Source organism: Uranotaenia lowii, chromosome 2 (genome assembly GCF_029784155.1).
Source record: "Uranotaenia lowii strain MFRU-FL chromosome 2, ASM2978415v1, whole genome shotgun sequence".
Taxonomy (NCBI): domain Eukaryota; kingdom Metazoa; phylum Arthropoda; class Insecta; order Diptera; family Culicidae; genus Uranotaenia; species Uranotaenia lowii.
The window spans coordinates 266,886,159-266,906,667 of NC_073692.1; the positions used below are offsets into that span (position 1 = coordinate 266,886,159).

Sequence of the window (20,509 nt, forward strand, 5' to 3'; positions counted from 1 at the left end):
TTAAAGTGCAATAAAGACCCTACAAAATGACATTTTTACTTTTGTTGTAAGTTATTTCTTTGCGGAGAAATGATCTATTTTATCCGACCAGATTCTTTGTGAAACAGACTTCAAATTTGGCACCGCTGTTCGAAACTACATGAATTACTACCCGAGTTTTTTTCTTTGCAGTCCATTTCCCCGTACTAAAGAGTTCGTTTGAGCCCACTGGTATTGGACGCTAACTGTACTCAGCAAGTCTTGCAGCAAACAAGAAAAAATACTTTAAAAATTAAAACGCAGACAAACTTTAATCATGCTGAAAACGTAAAAAATATAATTTACTTCTAGGAATTATAAAGATGCAATTCAATATGCTTACTCAATGAATCTCAGTGGAAGAAGATTCCTTTGAAGAGATCCATTTTCATTTTACAAACTAGTTATGTTGCACTTAAGTTTCTACATACATAATTAGTCCTAAAAAGAAAAAAATACGATACGACCAAATGGCATTTGTAACACATTAAACCCATTTCCATACTGATTAAAATTAGCGTCTTGCTAAATTGAAACCAAAATAGGTTAAAATGTGCCAAGCGTGCAGTTTCGAGTTAAAAGCATCCAGCTCTGAGAAAACCAAACGGAGCGTGTATGAAAGCTGTCAAAACCAAAGGACTGAAGCAACTGTCAAATCACATACAAACGGACCGTACTGACTTTTTGGAACCAGAACGTCAGTTTCCCTTTGATTTCAATGGCATTTTGGTACCAAAACGTCAGAGCGGTACTGAAATGTCAGTTCGGAAATTTGCTTCTCTTTCAGCCCTTTGGTCAAAACCGTCCACGCGGAAAAGAAACGCCATTTTCTTGCAAGTGTTGGCGTGGCGCTGTCGCGGAAATTTAACGTAACCGGAAATTGGCCACAATTGGCCATTTTTAACACCGTTCCGAACCCTCGGCCCGATAAGCCGACCAAGGAACGACCAAACGAGCTTAGTTCCGCAGAGGGAGAAGAGGTTCGCCGAAAGGAACTTCCGAGAAAGCCGCACACGTGCTTAAGTAACATAAGAAGCCACGCTTGAGCAAACAAATGTTAATGTGTTATGGTTTAATTAAGATATTCTTGAATAATTGAGAGATGAAATCCAAAAATAAGTTTAATTAACACAGTTCTTCAACACAAAGTAAAATGCAAAGTTTTGTTTAACTATGTATAGTTATTTTTTTCTGGTTAAAATGTTCTTCAAATGGAACCTATCTCTGTCGAGACCGACCGAACATTTTTCCTAAACTGGCGTATTCCAAAGACGCCTCGACGGCGTTCAAGAAACAAACCTCTGTTTGTGAATTTAGTCTGTACAGAAATCCGTTCTTCTCATTCCAATTTCGTGCATCATTCTTTTTCTCTCCAACAGATTTCTTCTCCTTTTAACGGCAGATCCTGTCAATAAATGTGCTCTTCCAATAGTGTTGCTATGCATTTGATTCATTTTATTTCAACTGGATTATATTTTCTCATCTTATTCTCTATAATCCCAAAAAAAAGGAAAAAGAACGAGCTCACCAAAGCATTATCAAACGTCCGTCTCTGATGTTCAAGGGATCTAGAACTGCATCGCTGATCTTCGGCAGGCCACTGGGAAGCATAGCTCTTCTAATTAAGGGGGAAGTAAACCGTGGTATTGGTCTATTCCAAACAACAATCACTTTATCACTTATAAAAATATCTTTAGCACTTCATAAAGTTTAAAGAATAATTCCAATTTTTGAGATATTAAAATTTTTCGCTGACAGAAAAAAATGCGTCAGCTTTGAACAATCATAGCCTACCGAGTCCCTCACCGGAGCGACTGATAGTAATTGATAGTAAAAAGTTTAAGTTAACGAAGTGAAAAATATACCTAGGAATCTTTCTCCATAGTATGAAGTAATATTTTACAAAATGCATAAAAAATCAAATTGTGATATTTTTTTTGGTTAGTCATATGTTTTTTATGAACCCATGTACTGCTACAACGTTCAAAAACCACAGATGTTGCTTATCTTCACCATAGAGAATTTCAATATCTTTGATACAGATTTTTGTCCAAATGGCACTGTTGAAAAAGATTTTTTTGATTGAAAGTACAGATTTGAACGTGACTACGCAGTCTGATGGTACGTTCAGAAATGTCGGGCCAGCCTGTATGGAACTAAAATGACACAAATGACGAATACATTCGTAACTCTAGGATTACGGTCGTGTAAAACAGAACCTCTTTAAATTTTGATCTCGCTGACGACGTTCGCTGGATTTAAACTCGGTATCCTTCTCTCTTGCCTATAGGTGTCTTTTTCTGTTACCACTGAAATTCTTGTTTTTCTTCATATTCCAACCTTATATTTTGGAATAGAACTGACCAATATTGCTTAAAAAGTCAAGCATGCACAAATTGATCGCTGTTTTATCAATGCAGTACAGATAGATTGTTGTTTTCGCCCTTTGTATAATGATTGCATCGATATTAACGGAAAATTAACTATCAGTTAGTTGTATTCATTGTATTTGATCTTTCAACCACTTTTTCTTTCTCTTTGAAATTTTTTTTACAGAGTGTGCATAAAAAGCCAATTTCTCCACTGAGAACATTATTACCATCACAAGCGGAATGGACAAGTCTTCTACAAATATCACACTGTCCGGAATTCAACATATTCATTTTACCACAAAATGCGCAAGCAACCATGTTGACAAAAAGTTTGCCCACAATTAAATTTAAAAGATCTTTTCTTTTTTCAGAAGGCTCCAAGAAGTAATACTCTTGGTTTTTCTGTTTTGCAAAAATGTCCTCAGTGCAAATGGCAAATGACATAAATTCCACAACTAAAAGAATCGTTTTGATGTACACATTTCGATTCCCCTATCGCCCAAATAGCTGGTGACAAAACCCCAATATCAACACCATTTTCTAAATAGTATTGCATGTATTGAATAATGAAAAAGTTTTGTGTCCACTCGGGGTAAAAAGAATATCCTTTTTTATATCCAGTATAACCAATAAAAAGTGGCTTTTTTAAAAACTGGAAGAAGAACAAATGATTTATTTAAGACTTTTTTAATAAAACCATGTAATTTTGAACATACATACCCAGCAAACCATTAAGCACTGTTATAAGCCTCAGAAGAGACGAATAACAGCATTCTAGTGCCAATTAGCTGTAAATAATGTTTACAAATGCTAATAGGCCATGTCACACTCGAACGTCAAACAAGCCTGATATAAGCTAAGAAAGCCGGTGAGAATGCCTTTAACGGGCTTTGTGGGTGACATTTCCAAAAAAATGTAAACAAAAAATCTTGAATGCAACAAAAATAACAATCTTCTATCCAGCTGTCTATTCAGTCATGTAATAAGTTTGTGCCGGTGAAAATTATTTTCGAAGAACGAAGGAAAAAAATGCCTTATAATCAACGGTTTGAGATGACTTCGAGCTCCTCTATCTGCTGCCTTCGGCGGACAACCAGTGAATCGCCCTTGAAGTTGTGGAAAATCCGGAGGGACCGTGAAGCAAGCACATGGAAGGTACAATTGGATCCGCCCGAAAAAAATTTGCAGTGTTTGGACCCTTCACCCTGTCTACCGCGCAATTTACCCTGAAGAAGCTGCCTTAGTGATTTTGTGTTTTCAAAGAGAAATTTTCGTAATGACCATAGTTGAATTGTGATTATTTTAAGCTTTAAAATGCATGTTCTGTGTAAACCAGTGAGAAGAACAAAATGAATAAAATAATGAAAATTTAAAAACAAAAACTATGCCGGGTTTTTTCTTTTTCTGTTAGCATCAAGCCTAAGCTTCAGCTTAAGTATGGTAATTTTTTCAAGTTGGATGCATGGCTGGGATGGTTTATGAAGCAAAGACGTTGACAAAATCGATATCAGGAGTTCGATTCCCCGTTCCAGCAGCAAGTATTTTGTTCTAAAAAAAATCAGCTGAGAAGGGAAAGGAGGGAAAGATAAAAAATGAAAATAGTTCAAGGCGGGAAAAAGACAGAAGATGTAAACAACTTTTTTTTTGTTCTTTTTTATTCAGTGGGTTGTACCCACTAGCAAAATATTTTGACATTTCCTCATAGGCCGTAAATCGGTCGAATTGCAGGCCAAAAGTGGCTTTTAATCAGCCCTTGAGTGGAATTCAGAGCAGTTTAGCTCTGTCAGGCCTATTCTATATCCAGCTATAATGCTAACTAAGAGCAATTTATCAGAGCTTATTGGTTACTTGGGTAGTTTATAATGTTTATTTTGAAAATTTTTATCGTATAAAATGCTGATACAACAAAAGTGTCTAAAACCCCAAACCTTTTAAAAACTAAATTCAGGCAGTCATCTAAAACACTTGATGGTAGCTAGTTATTACCATCGAGTGTTTTCAAGTCTGCCACGTACAGTGAATCTAATCTACTATGGTTTACAACAAATTGATTTTTTTTTGTCAAATGCTTAATAGTAATAAGCTATATTAACGGCATTATTTGGACCTATTATGTTTAAAAGAATAGTTTCACTGATACAATTCTCTATATTAGAGGTTATATTCCCCACTTTTGAAGCTGGAGTGTTTGAGCATTTCAATTTAGGAAGCTTCAAGTCAAAGAAAGTTTTTGGTTTAAGCTTTGAATCTGGAATCATCGCCAAAGCTGTTTTCCTTCTTCGTTTCAAAGTATCCACTTCATACAAATAGTCGTGGATGTGGTCATAATTTTCATCTTCAAGTTTCCTTTTCTTAATAAATTGATTTCTTCTAAAAATTTCACTTGGCTTTTTAATTATATCGGCCTTGTAAATTCGACATTGGAATTGATTTTCTATGACTCGCACAACTTGAAAGCGATTATTTTCTAATTCATTTACAGCCCTTATTATTTTTTTCGACCTTGTCCAAGTTTCAAGCTCTTGGTTTCCGAATACTGCTTATACTCTGAAAATTTTCCCTCAACAGTTGCATTGCTTTTTCTTAGATCATGTTTAAAATCAATAGATTCGTTAGAGTGCAAAAGAGGAATCCATAGAACAAGCAAGTTCATATATCTTTTAAAAAATATATTTGCAAAATCTAATAGTTCACTGTAAAATTAATTTGGGTGGGTTATTATATATGGAGGACAGTCGGTTATTCAAAGAATTTATTTCATTATATATCATCTGTTATATTATATCATCTGTTATATTATTAATTGCAAAAAAAAATGTAAGTAAGATTTGTTCAAATCGCAGCCATCCGCAGAAAGAAGAAGTATCTAGAACTATCTAAAATTCTTCCAGTATACTTTTAAGTGTTCATAGCTGGTTAAATAATACATTCCAACAACAATGACCTTAGAATAAAAGCCTATTTTTTTTTATTTAATATACCCACTTTCTTATCGATTAGTGCGTAGTGCTTATTTGTTAAATGAGCATCGCATAAATAAATTCTACAAATGTTGTTCAACTTTTCATTTTTCAATTCTTCAGAAAATTAAATCCATGAATATGAATTATTGATATAATCAACTAAACTCATTCTACTGAATGTCATAAAAAGAGCATAAATGTTTGATTTAGCATTGTCTGTTACAATGCCTCCGAAAGAACCCAAAATTTCGAAAAAAATTTGTTGAAGGAATTCATATACAAGCTTAAGCTATTTTGTAAAGATATTGCGTGCAAATCAGAAGTTATCTGTCAGTAATCTGGTATGTAAACTTTATTTTGATCTGTATCGTGTGAGTCATATTTTACTCTAACTAAAAGAACAATATTTAAATCAGAGTTTTTAAAATCTAATAAACATTCAAACATTCCAGCAGTCCCATCAAAATATGCTAATGGCTTAATGTTATTACCCCAAAAGGTTGCATACTGACTTGATGAATAAATTGAATTTGGGTTTTACTATTAATAGTGTCAGCATATCTTTTTGGCTTTCTTACAGAAAGGCATAGGGAACGGTCAGTTGGGGATATCATTAATTAAGGGTCCAAGACCCCACTTTATAGGTACCAATCGACTCAGCTCGACGAGTTACGATGATGTCCGGGAATTTGTATGTTCCATAAAAACGTTCTTAACACATTAACTCCTATTCTAGGTTTCACGATTTTGATGAATTTAGTATCAAAAAATTGCATTTTTTTTCCTGTAGGACCTATCTCAAAACCAAAAAAAAACAAAATTGTTTAAAATTTTTCTATTCCATAGAACATATCATGCTTACGTTGGCTCCAAAAAAGGTAGCCATTTGCTCAGCAGCAGTAGCCAGCAATCGCTAAATTAATTACAAAGGCGATCAAAAATTTGACAAAAATTTCATAAAACAGCAGAGAATCGATCCCACGCCATCTAGCATGAGAGTTTAGGAGGTTAACCCCTTGACCACTAGTGAGCGTCGAGATATGTGGCTCTCAAACTTTAACAGTTTGAATTATTTGGATTATAAATGAACTCGTTGAATATAAGTTCGTTTATCCTCCAAAAAACGTACTGGGCACCTTTTTGGCTTTCTTACAGAAAGGCATAGGGAACGGTCAGTTGGGGATATCATTAATTAAGGGTCCAAGACCCCACTTTATAGGTACCAATCGACTCAGCTCGACGAGTTACGATGATGTCCGGGAATTTGTATGTTCCATAAAAACGTTCTTAACACATTAACTCCTATTCTAGGTTTCACGATTTTGATGAATTTAGTATCAAAAAATTGCATTTTTTTTCCTGTAGGACTTATTTCAAAACCAAAAAAAAACAAAATTGTTTAAAATTTTTCTATTCCATAGAACATATCATGCTTACGTTGGCTCCAAAAAAGGTAGCCATTTGCTCAGCAGCAGTAGCCAGCAATCGCTAAATTAATTACAAAGGCGATCAAAAATTTGACAAAAATTTCATAAAACAGCAGAGAATCGTTCCCACGCCATCTAGCATGAGAGTTTAGGAGGTTAACCCCTTGACCACTAGTGAGCGTCGAGATATGTGGCTCTCAAACTTTAACAGTTTGAATTATTTGGATTATAAATGAACTCGTTGAATATAAGTTCGTTTATCCTCCAAAAAACGTACTGGGCACCTTTTTTTATATTGAGTTTAGTAATTTTTGCTATCGATTTTCTTTAATCATAATCTTTTTTATAGATTAATAATAAATAATTCAGAAATAAGGAATCCATTATTGTGTCATTTATTTCCAAAGATAATTGACACTCTGTAAGAAAGCCTCCAATCCACTGATAAGTGTATTAAATCGGGTTTTTACAAATGGCTTCGATAGAATCTTTATTTCTATCATTTTCGGCCAAGGCAGTGTGTCTTGCTCATCTTACTAAGCTTGAAGATTGAGCAGGTACGCAATTTGTGGTCTCGTCAACGTTTTCTTAAACTTTTTTATGACGATTTTGAAAAATTTGTCTAGGCTGTAGATGCAAGGTATCATTTCTTAATCTTTGCACCGCAAGTCGTTTACACGGTTCTGTCATTTTTTTAAAATGATTTACCGGCGTTTGGTTCACAAACACTTCAAATTTTATTCCTTGATCTTGAGGCAAGGATGCAATGTGTTTGAAAAGTCGGCATGACTTTTCAGGGCTGTAATAACCATAAATTGTAAATTTATTTTCACTATGTGTTTGATTAGAAACACAATAAATACATTGTGGAAATCTAAAGATTATGGAATTTTATAGGATAGAAGGTTAGATGAAATGAAAGATGGCGAAAATGAGCGGGTAGAATTTACCATCTTCCATTTCATCTAACCTTCTATCCATCTATAAAATTCCATAATCTTTAGATGTTCCTACTAAAAAGGACATCTCTTTTCACCGATAAGGCCGATAAATTAAAGAAATAAACGTAAATTACGGTGATTAATCCCTTCCCTTCCCTTTAAAACATTTCAGATTTCTTTTTAAAACGAGGCATCAACGGGCAATGAATATAACGTAGATTCCACAATTAAATCAATCTAATTGTCCAGTTAATGCCGTTGCAATCATCATAATTTAAATAAACATTCATAGCCACTTCAACTGCTCTAACATTCAACCAGCTGTCGCCATAGAGTGACTTAAAATCAGCCCCCATCAATTCCACATTGGTTATTTTTTGTGACTTATTTAAACAAAATGAAGTCGTCGATATTCTTGAAATCATCAATATTTCTCTTTAAAACAGAATTGTTTGACCCCATGTTTTATACACTCACTCAAATTCCTCTCAAACCATATTTTTATTTTTTATACCCTATTTCACAAAATTTTCATCTCCAGTACTCTCATCCAGCACATCATCAATCACATCATGTTCTTTCATGTCATTAAACACACATTCATCCACAACATCTAAATCCATCGAATCTTTAACTACAATATTCTGATTTTGATACAAAATTACCTCATCATCAACGTTGCTCCGATTTAAAATTCTATTTCTCAACATACCATTTTCTTTCGCCTCATCCGAAATCGTCTGCTCCGTTCGCAAACTCGTCGGCTCCACCTCATCCTGTAGCAGTTCTTCCTTAGCGGGACATTCAAACGGCAGCAGACACTTGTCATTCTCCAACGTTGGATAACCCGACATCTTGGATGACTTGAAGGTGCGAATGGTCGAGTATGCTTTCGAAATGATGAATTTTAGTCTTTCCTTTTCTCTAGGATAAACCAAGGATACTAAGCACTTCTCTATCCTTGTAAGCATCGTTTTCTCCATCCACGAATCTTCAAACAGCGCTCGGCAGAATTGGACCAATTTTCCAAAGTCCACGGTTCCAAAAAACTTTTGTTTGACTATCCTGTTTTCTCGAATTCTCCTTTTAATCACTGTACAAAGTTTATAAACAACAATCATTTATTAATCCAGACGTTCTCGTTGGGAAAACCTCTCTAAGAAGTAATTTTCAAGTCCTTCCTTCTTCATTCGTGTCGCACGACACGGTTGCAAGTCATTCGAAAACCCATAAAAATGACAAACAATAAGGGCTACATCACCTCGGTATGCTTAGATTACTAGGTAAATGTTAGTAATTTACAATCTAGTTAATAAGAGATTTGCCCAAACGAACATTATTTATTTTTATTTTCATAGTATTCCGTCTCACGACATAACTTGACGAACAATTCATTGCAAAACAAATAATGATCATTGTACAGTTTAGACGAAAAATTTAATTTTGGGTAGAAAAATCTTGAAACTTTGGTTGGTTTTGCAAGAGCTCGATCTTGTGGCTCATATCATGGACATTCCTTTTGATTGTATATGTCTGGGCGTTACAGATCCTCAAAATCTATTCGGAAAATTAATAAGGAACGAGAACTCTAGAGACAAACTCTATGATCTCCAATTCAAATCGGATTAAGCCTTCAGTGCATATGCTTCTTAACAAATGTAAAAGTAATTGCGACGTTTGATGCTGAGCTCTTTATTTCAAAAGATCGACCTATTTTTGTGGAGAAGTTTTCTGTCGTTAATGAAACTCGTGCATTATAAGAAATAAGTGCGGCAATAAGATACAGTATATTGGCTATCTGATTATCAGTTCCCTTGGGGAAAGCCAATCATCCTGATTGAAAGTGTGAATATTTTACCAAACCAAAAACTTCTAAAATTCAATATTCTTCCTGTTATTTTCATCCACCATGATAAGACCATGCCCCCTTCACTAAATGTTTATACAAACATACCATCGATAAACAAAGAAATTGACGAAGAATATATAAGTGGGTGATGAATCTGCGAGGACCAAACAAATGTATGCAGGGAACACCTTTCGAAATGCCAACTTTTGAATCAATTCTAATGGAACTAAATGGAGCGCAATATTTTTCTACAATTGATTAGCAAAACGCTTCCTTCCATATTGTTCTGGACGAATCTTGTAGGCAGCTTACAACTTTTTTTCACGGGTGAAACACTTTTCCGTTGTTGCCGTATATCTTCCAAGAAGTATTACAAACAATTTTGCTGCAAGGCTGCAAAGGAACTGTAAACAATTTACATGACATATTGGTGCATGGGAAAATAAAGTCAGAACATTGCAAAGATCTTAAAATAGTAATGAATCCCTTCTTAAAGTTTTTCATACGGTTCAACCCTCCTCATATATTTTTTGATTTGATCAACTAAAGCTATTATAATTTATCATCTCTAAGCACACAAACACAGAGGTCACTGATACCATCTGGTAATGAACCATGAAAGAAGGTAGCACCGTGTTATTTTTTTTTTTTGGGTTCTTCCGTTTCTTGGCTTAGTTTTCAGAAGACACACAGCAACAAGTCAAGCAAATACACCGCCAAGTTTGTCTCTTTTTTTTCTTCTGAAAATGCCTGAAGCCTGAAAATTCAAGACATGTTTTGGTAGTTCCAAACTACACCTACGTATGTACATATGTATATTTTGGACGAAAATGGAGCAGGGATCTGGCTAAGGATCTGTGTCACGCACCTTCTGACTTACATGGCAGTGCCCCCGAAAGGTGGTCCCTTGTCTGCCATCTGAAAGTTTTTGGCATTGGAAGGGATCCAGAAAGGGTCTGTTTATTTGTTGATCAACTTAAAGCAAGATTATTCGAGCGAGCGTACCTGACAGTGTGCTTCAACCGTTCCGGGTCCATTTTACAAGAGACCAATTCAAAACCAGAAGTATAGTGATAGTAGAGACATCATTAAGTAATATTAGTTAATTCTCAAAAAAAGATTGATAAATTAGGAGAAGGATATCTTCGCTGCTTTCAAAAGAATGGAAAAGTAAAACACCTCAACTAAAAGTTGGGAAGCTCCATCATATGCATCAGCGAACATAATGAGGGATGGTTTTGGTAGATGGTGTTTTTTTTTTCCTCTGCCATCACGTTGTTTGTTTTATGAGTCCCAGTAGACGTTTTAGACGACAAAGGAAAAGGTGACGCAGTCAAGTGTAGGATATTTGTGGCTGGGTCATGTTGGCTGAGCGAAAAAACAAATCTTTACACTTCTCGGAAAATAGCATTAATTTTCGATGTTTACACAGGCTTCGCGAAGCATGGGAGCAATCAAAGTTCAACTTTTTAGTAATAAACAAAAGATCATTAATTGTGGTATCAAAAAATGTCCCAGGAAGAATCCACGTATACTCCTCTAAGATGTTAAATCTCCAAGCGAGAATGTAAGTAGCAAGTGGTAGTGATAGTGATGAAATAGTTTTCGAAAGAAAAATAAATAAGAAAAAAATCTAACTATGTTATTCTGAACAGTGAAAGTAAGAGAGAATTTTATGATGGAAATCCGGATACTGATAATGATAGTGAAATTTAGAAGCACCAAGAAGTCAGCGATGCTTGGAAAGATGACAATATAGTAAAATTAAAAATTGGTTTCGCGGGAAAACCAGGCCTACGAACTCGACAAAAGGAGGTGATCGAAGCGATTTTTCTGAACTGCTTTTCGATGTTTTTTCATCCTTTGTTGGAGAAACAAATATGGATGAATTCATCTGGAAGAAAACTGGGAAGATGTATCAATTCCCGAGTTCAAAACATGTGTAAACTTGATGTTACATATGGGAACCAGTCTGGTAAGTGACGACCTATCGTTGCCCAGCCAACCTGCTCGTGATCTCCAGTTGCCACCCGAGTCTGGAGCCGATTGGTTTGAGCGCGAATGCCGTTCTGGCTAGTTTTTTTTTTTGTATAGAGATTTGCTATTTGTAAAGTTGAGTGAAAATTAGATAATTAGTCGTTTGAAGTTGCATGCTGTTTTTGATACTAAGTATCGAAAAAAACCCCCGGGAATTCAACAAAATTTAATTCGGGAAATAATTCCGATATCGTGCGGTGGTAAACAACTTGGAACCAGGCCTAGGAATCGTCGAAACAAATAATCGAAAGAGAGATTTTTTCTTATTCGTCTCATCTCATCGTTAGTCGATTTCGAGCACATTATTCTCTTCCATCAGATCGAAGAGAGCCTTCTTCTACTCGCTACTCATATGAAACAAAAGTGCTTCGTATTCATTCGCTCCACTTTTCATCTCATTGCGATATGAACAGTCGAGAATTTCAAAGACGATAGAAATTACTCGATAGAAACTGATGGGTTGATAGATATGTTGCTGAATGTACTCGATTCGAGGTTTAGCAACCATTGGTGGGCCTGGTCTTAGAGCAAATAACAAATTGATTGCCCCTGTTTGTCGTAGGTAAATGTTATTGTCATTGTCTTTCTTGCCGGGATGAATAAGCCATAAATATGCTTAAAATCCCTCGAGAAAAAAAAATTGTCTTTCTTGTCATAATTGTTATTTTTGACATATTGTCATTTTTGTAATTTCTGTCAGTTTTATCATTTTTGTCATTTTTATTTTGTTATTGTTCTTTATGTCATGTTTTCTTTATTTTTGTCAATTTGAAAAATCAACATCAGTTTTCTTCCTTCTTCTGTGAAACCAAAACTTTAAATTGTTTTGTTCCAATATATAGGTTTTCTTGAAAAGATTTTTTCTTCTGAGCGAAAATGATACTTTTTAGACATCGAGTCAGTCTATGTGTAGGTATGTCTTTTTTAAATTTCATAACAGGGGTACCTTGTCGATACCTGGAACCGTATCCAACAACTGAGGTCCCCAGCACCAGCCCCCTTAGAATCTCAACAAAGTTCGTTAAAAGAGGAGAATGAAAATGATTCCTTCCTTTCTGATTTTTTGGGCGGAAACATAAAAACGAATATTGCCAATGATCATAATTTCAACCAACAGCTCAAAGCGATCGAAGTTGAGCAACGAAAGAGCTGTAGTTTCGACGTTTGGGATTTCTGGCTAAACAGGAAAACCAGTCCTCCCGAACTAAGCTGCATTGCTGCAGTTATTCTCCCGACGCCATCAAACCAGGTGTCGGTAGAACGAGCGTTCAGTACTTTAGCACTGGTACTTACAAGTTCAAGGTCAACACTTAGGGAAGATACTCTTTTCAATATCCTCATAGTTAAACTGGACAAATTTTTGTTTGAAAAGGTTGTGCAATGTGCAAAAATTATGCAATCTTTCGAATTTCACGTATTTATAACTAGTTCATATCGATTATCGTTACATGTTGTACTAGTTTCATACGTATCTAAGTTGATGACCTTACTTTGTTTTTTTTTTGTAAATAATAAATGATTCCGTACGAACTCAGTTTCGCTTTTAACTTCTAATATGTAATGTAGAGCTTGTGTTTGAATGAATAAAATGGTAAAGGGTGATATAATCAAAATTTGGTCAATAATCTACTTTACAATATCTATTTCTATCAATTTTGCATTTAAAAAACCTGACACCCCTCATTTTGAAGGTGTGTATGTGTAGAATGATGCTCCTATTTTGATTTTGGAATTCACTCTTCAGTTGTCAAAATGCCGTACAAGGAAGAAGAGCAGCGTATCAAAATATTGCTCGCGCATCGCGAAAATCCGAGTTACTCGCACTCAAAGCTGGAAAAATCGCTAAAAGTTGCTAAATCAACCGCTACAAATGTAATTAAAGTGTTTGGGGAACGTTTTTCAACATCCAGGAAGTCTGGATTTGGGGGGAAATCGAAAACCGGAAGCCGCTGAGACGACAAAGAGAGTTGCCGGTAGTTTCAAGCGAAACCCTATCCTATCTCTCCGAGATGCCGCAAATAAGCTGGGTATACTCAACAAACTTTTTTTGCTGAACAACCGCTGAAACATTGTTTAGTTCTAATTTTAAATCAGCTATCTTACTGAAAGAAGGCAATCCAAATTCAGAGAGAAGCTGCTGTTCAGCCCTTAAACATCGAGATCTGGAGAAATTAATCAGCGAAGATGACATGAAACCACATGAAACGTCAATTGACGGAGCAACAAAAAAAAAACAAAAAGAATGTTGACCGATGTCCGATGTTTGTCAGCTAATTTTTCCCTCCCGTGTTATTTTTTCTTCATTTGAACTTGTCTCGAACTTTGAACCTACGACTTGTTGGTCTCATGCCGCAGAAGGCAGAACCAACCATGCATTCTGCGAAGGAACAGAAAAGTGCCGCTCTTAAGCGACCAAAATATTTCTCAACCAAGGTCAATTTCATATGAAGAAATTGAAATTGCTACGAGAATTAAAATGTAAATTTCCCGGCAAAGCCATTTTATCATGCAAAATGAGAAATTTCGAATCATTAGACGATTCACAAGATAATTATTTTGATTCGTCATGAATAACAAAAAGTTTGATATTGCTGAAAGACGCTTTCGAAGCTACCCTTGTACAGCTGACGGCTGTCAAATTTGAAGGTGTCAAAAATGGTTGGACAAAGGCTGAACGAGTTATTCTTCAGCCAATTTTCCCCTACTTTCTATTGGCTGAAATAAAACTTCCTTATACGCTGAAACAGCGCTGAAATATTTCTTTCTTCAGAAAGAAAGCTGAAACAGCAATCAGCACTTCAAAACAGCATACGATCGGAGAATTGGCGTTTTTAATCAGGAAAAATGTTTGTTGGGTATCGTCTACAACCGTGCATCGAGTCAAAAAACGAGCCGGACTATCGACTTACAAGAAGGTAGTGACTCCAAATCGCGATGATAAACAAAGCGCGATCCCGGAGGCTGTACACGACGATACTGACGAAGTTTGACTGCGTGGTAATGGACGACGTAACCTACGTCAAATCCGACTACAAGCTGCTTCCGGGACAGGAGTTTTATACGGCAAAAGGAAGGGGAAAGGTAGCAGATATTTTCGGGAAAGGTAGCAGATATTTTCAAGCACATGAAACTGTCAAAGTTCGCGAAAAAATATCTGGTTTGGCAAGCCATCTGTACCTGTGGCTTGAAAAACAGCATTTTCATAGCTTCCGGGACTGTCAACCAAGAAATTTACGTGAAAGAGTGTTTGAATAAACGTCTGCTGCCTTTCCTGAAGAAACACGGTTATTCCGTACTGTTTTGGCCGGATTTGGCATCTTGCCATTACGGTAAAAAGGCCATGGAGTGGTACGCCGCCAACAACGTGCAGGTTGTTCCCAAGGACAAGAACCCTCCCAATACGCCAGAGCTCCGCCCAATTGAGAAATACTGGGCTATTGCTAAGCGGAACCTAAAGAAGACCAAAAAAAACTGCTAAGGACGAGCAGCAGTTCAAGGCGGCGAAGAAGGTGGACAAGGTGGCTGTACAAAATCTGATGGCAGGGGTTAAGCGTAAGGCCCGGCAATTCGGATTTGGAGAAGCGGAAGCCTAACTGAATGTTTTTCCTGAATTTTATACTAATTAAACTTGAAAAAGAAACTTAATTTGATTTTTTAAATAAACGATTCACGCGTTTTCCCTTGACCAAATTTTGACCGTATCACCCTTTAGGGACACCATTCGTACTCTTTTTCGATCGAGAATAGTGCGCCCACTATTCTTTTTGTTTAATTTCGCCACATGTATTATTTTTCTGTTAAAACACATTTGATCAGATAAACTAAACCAACGTTTTTTTTTTTCATTATATGAAGATGTTACACATTTTATGCAAAAACTTCGAAAGGAATACAGCTTACAACAAATTAAATTCACATTTTATTTTAATGAACGCCTTTCAGTATGCAAATAGTTATCAATATGCACAAAATTAAGGTATAGTACAAGAATATTTTAAAAGAAAATTTATAATTGTCATGTAAGTCACATGACCTCCAAGACATTAACAGAATTTGATTAAATTGAAATATCTCGGTGCCACCCCAGAGAGCACGAAATATATTCAGTAGAGCCCCCCCGCTTATCCGAGCTTCGATTATCCTAGCTTCCGCGTTATCCGAGTCATCATTCTATTCCAAAATCCATGTAAAAAAGTGTTTTATCATCGCGATATACTATTTTGCTACTAATTGACGTCTCTGGCAAGTTTAAAATCTAAACTTACCAGGAACGTCGATTAAATAGAAAAATAAAATTCATGTAAGTACCGAACAATGCGCCTGGATGATATGCAATACCAGAGCCAAAGGGTTTGTCAATGTATTTCGTTTAATCCGAGGTTTCACTTATCCGAGGCAGTCCCTCCAAAACGACTACCTCGAGAGAGCGGAGTTCTACTGTACACTCTTTTGCATACCATCCGGGCGCAGATCTCGATACATATGTATACAGACCCTGTGTCAACCTGATGGCTGGGAAAACGCGGGAGCTCAGAAAACTGGAGTTCGGATAAGTGGGGTTCTGTTTGACGTTTCTTCTGACCTTTTGGATAAATGATCTCAATGTACTCTTTTTGCTTTCGTGGGATATGGTAACCCTAATCTTACCCCGCTGTTACATGATACCTCGTTCGAAGGTATCGAAGATTGATTTTACTCAAATCTAATTGTTGTGGCCATGAAAAGCCATTGGACTGTACTCGGGAGGGCACTTGGCAAAACTATCACTGCTTGCCCTTCCTCCTCAGAGATTAAGCTTTGACAACCCCAGGTGGTTGCCAAACAGTGGAGGCAGGTCCGCAGACTGTCTGCCTGGAGGCCAAGGCCGGGTCGATGTGAGCGCTTGGGAAAACTACCACTGATGGTCCGCTCCTCTCGTGGGATTGGACCTTAAGAGACAACCACGCATTGTTGTCCCATCAGTGGAGACAGGTCCTCATGACGCTGCCTCGCGGTCAAGGCTCGGGGGGATCTCGATCGCCTGGTTGACCGAGATCCAAACTCTTTCGTTCGGGGGGCTCTGAAAAGAACCGATTGTGGCAGCTGGACCCGGAAGCAAGGCGACGGAACGAAACAGCGAAGAAGTACAAGACACTCTTTTCTCGGCTTACTATCTATTTATTTTCTCTAATTTATTTCTACTATTAACACTTTTCACTTCCGACCCATCTCGACGGTCAGGCGGTTTGATTAAGAATGACTCCTAGGCGCTTTTTTTTTTTTTTTTTTTTTTTCCGGGAATTTAACACCACGGTCATTCTTCCCAATTCCTGTTGTGTCCGTGTGGTATGTTTTGTTTTGTTTTTTTTTTTTTTTTTTTTTTTTGGTTTTTTTTTTTTTTTTTCAATACATACATAGAGAAAGAGAAATGATAGTTTCAAAAAGAGAATATTTGACAGTTTGGTAGGTACTGTGGGTTTTTTTTTTCTTATATTATATTTTTTTTTTTTCTTATATTATATTTTTTTTTTTCAAGATAGGAAAGGGAAAAATAGAACACAAAAATGCTGTCTGGTGAGGTTTTACTGTAGAGAGTGGACAAGCAAGACCAGAGGTATAGGTTAAAGGGGCTGTTGAGAATATAAGCAGGGGTTTTTTTATTTTTATTTTTTTTTTTTTTTTTTTTTTTTTTTTTCAATACAAACACAGAGAAAGAGAAATGATAGTACCGAAAGGGAAAGTATTGCACGTTCTTTTTTTTTTTTTTTTTTTTATAACTATTATCAAATATTTATAGGAAAGAGAAAGATAGCATGAGCACAAGTGTGGCGGAGAAACGACCCAAAGAACTCCTAGGCGCATAAAGAATGCGCCCTTAAATAGGCTGACGAGCAAGCACACAAGCACGTGCTTGCACCAGATGGAACCGCCTAGAATTTTCTAGGCGCTTTCAGCGAGAGCAGCCGTCTTGCTCTCTCAGTGCGGTACACTCGCGTATTTAGCGTTGCTCTCTCCAGCTTCAGTCGACTGGTCGGACTGAACATACTCGCCACCAGAAAGAATGCTCGCGGGAAGTGCCTCGGCTGCTGGAAGGATTATCGTCTACCTTGGCGGCCCTCGGGAATGCGCCGCTGCTGGATGAGGCTTTCATGGAAGCACCACTCTTTGATGGCTTCCTCTGTTGACGATTATGCTCTTGAAGAAGATTACTCTTGGCTGGATCTTCTTCCCTCTGGTTTGTGTCGGTTTCTCGACCTCGACCTCGGTGTGGAATTTTGGTAGATCGTTCTCGAAGATTTTAATCTCAACTTGCTCGTTCTCGATGCATGCTTCCTTCCTGCTCCGCTCGCCTACATCTGCCCGATCCACTCCACACACACATGACGGAGTTATTCCTTCGGAAGGTACCGGCTTCTATATCCGACTCGAAGAACCACTAATCGATTTTAAAATTTTCACACGTCATATCACCAAAACAAGAAGTTATAGAGATCATTTGACGAATGATTTGAATTCAGTACGCTAAAATCTTATAAAATCTAGGCATCAAAAATGCTATTCCATTGAGTTCTTTTATGCATGCATGTGATCCTTCGAATATAACGATTGAACGATGTGACTTTGAATAAAAATTGCGTTGAATCTACAAAATAAACTGCTCAAACAAAATCTCGAACGTCATGTAGATGATAAAACGACTATAATCGAATCATTACTCATATCTCATGGCGGTCTTTCAACACGCTAAGAAAAAATATCGAGAAAAATCAGGTCACTTGGCAATTTTTATAATGCCATGCAGCTATCAGCATCACCGCTAACTGATATTGACACTCCCGCCAAAACAATTTGCGTTCAACGGAAAATTTGCTCAAAAACCCGATCAACAGCACCGGAATGATGCGGCCGATCTAACTGACTTAGCTCGGTTAAGCTCATCCATTACCAATAATTTTCTCCTTGCTCGTCTACCAGAAGCTCTGATGCAAAAGAATCCGCGCAAAGCGTGCTCGGTGAGACGATATTTCCACTCCATTTAAATAATTTTCCACCCATTTGCGCTGCAAATTTATGATGCCAATGCCCGAACTCAGCAGCAGCGTCGCAGTGCTAATGATCGGTGATATTTCCCCCTGAGAGCTAGAGAGAGGTGTGTAAAAATTAGGCCAGCCGCCACGAGAATGTCAGTCTGTTTGTCTATCTGTCTGTCTGGACTGTCTGTCGGCTTGTCTGTTATATTTCCCACCCGCGCCCCTAGGAAAAATTAGTTGAGCAATTATGTCATATCGCTTACATCGCTCAGTCAGTCAGCGGCACACCTTTAGGAGGATGAAACTTTCCACCGAAACGCGTCACGCATAAAAAAACACAACAACGAGGTGCTAACAACAGACAAAGCGCAAAATTTGCAAATGTTATCCCAAGGGGAAAACGTGATGATGGTTTTCCTCAGCTTAGCTTGCTATCTTATCGTTGGGCAGCGTTGATAAAAGTGAGTAGTACGAAAATGCTGGTTCAACTAGGAATATACCAAAAAAGGGGATTCATTAGAGGTGTTACTTGATGTATTGCTGACAGATAAATGAACTCTACGCCAAATAAAATCCGGACTAAGCTTGTCGGTTGAAATGTTTATGACTTGTAAGGCTTGTAAGAAATAGAACAATACTTATACGGAATGTAATTCAATTATTACTATTTGTTAATGTTAAATTATATGTTAATCGTATTTTCATAAACTAAACATACTTTGGCAAAAAATAATTAGTTATTGATTAACTTATGAAAATAATTTTACGATTCAAAATACATTTTTTAACATCCTAATTAGTAAAACGCCTTTAAGTAGGCAACGAAATTCAATTTTTCGTGTCCAATATTGGTGCACTTTTTTAACTCGAACAAGGACGAAATTTGTTATACTAATGCATTGTTATCGCAATTTGGGAGTCAGCAAATAAAAACTAATGGCATTTTATTTTGAAATGCGGGTTTTCTCAAAAACTAACAACATTCAACATTTGAGTATGAGTGTAAAACACGAGGTCTTGTGGGCATTCCAATTTTGATATCATTTATTTCAGTCAAAATTTGTGGGAAGTTGGTAGAATAAATTTTTTTTTATAGTTTTCAGAAAGTGCATGCGAGTGGAAAAACGATAAGCTGTAGTTTCATCAGATTGCGTAGGCTGGTTTGCCATAAAACCTTATATGATTCCCATGAAAAATAACAAGTTTCACGCTGATTCCATCAATTCTTCTGTTTCTAAGAACTTAAGTCGTTTTTGTGAACTTTTCATCTAATAATTTATGAAAAAGCTTGTTTGCAACATAAAAAATTCAATAAATCATTATTCGAAGCCATGGATTAATGTATTTTTGAGAAAGAATGAACTATTAAAAAAACAGTAGAAAAAACTGTACAGAACGCACCGGTTAAGCATTAACGCTATTTAAAGCGCTTCTAATCAATTAAGAACCAAATCTAACGTTTACGTCAGCTCAGGGAGCTGATTTACGTCTTACTAAATAGAACAACAAAATATAAAATCTTGATTTTCATAATATTTAATAGCTGAAAATAGCTGAAAAGCGACGATCACAACTTACAATAATTGTTACCGAAGGGGTTGAAGAGATGATTTATTTAGGACTTCTGAGGTTTCGGAATTGTTTTTGAGATAAGCTGGTTACCTTTGCTGTTTTCACTAACTTGATTTATTTTGAACTGATGCATTACATTTCATTTTCTGGCCTTTTATATTCATTTTCGTCCAGACTCTACGTTCTAGGTCTCAGTTCGGTCGTCCAGACTCTAAAAGTGCTGGGTCTCCTTTCTTTTGAAACTATAGGGTCTGATGAGATCCCCTTTCTACCTATTCAATCTCGAAGCTTCGCGACGCTTACTTCACCGCGTGAAAAGT

At 36.7% G+C, this 20,509-nt stretch overlaps 1 protein-coding gene across 1 annotated transcript in view; it reads right to left on the reverse strand.

Annotated features, from left to right (window-relative positions):
• Positions 1–20,509, reverse strand: part of LOC129742615 (small conductance calcium-activated potassium channel protein-like) — a 466,288-nt gene that overhangs the window by 82,703 nt on the left and 363,076 nt on the right. The gene's annotated exons all lie outside the window — the stretch shown is intronic.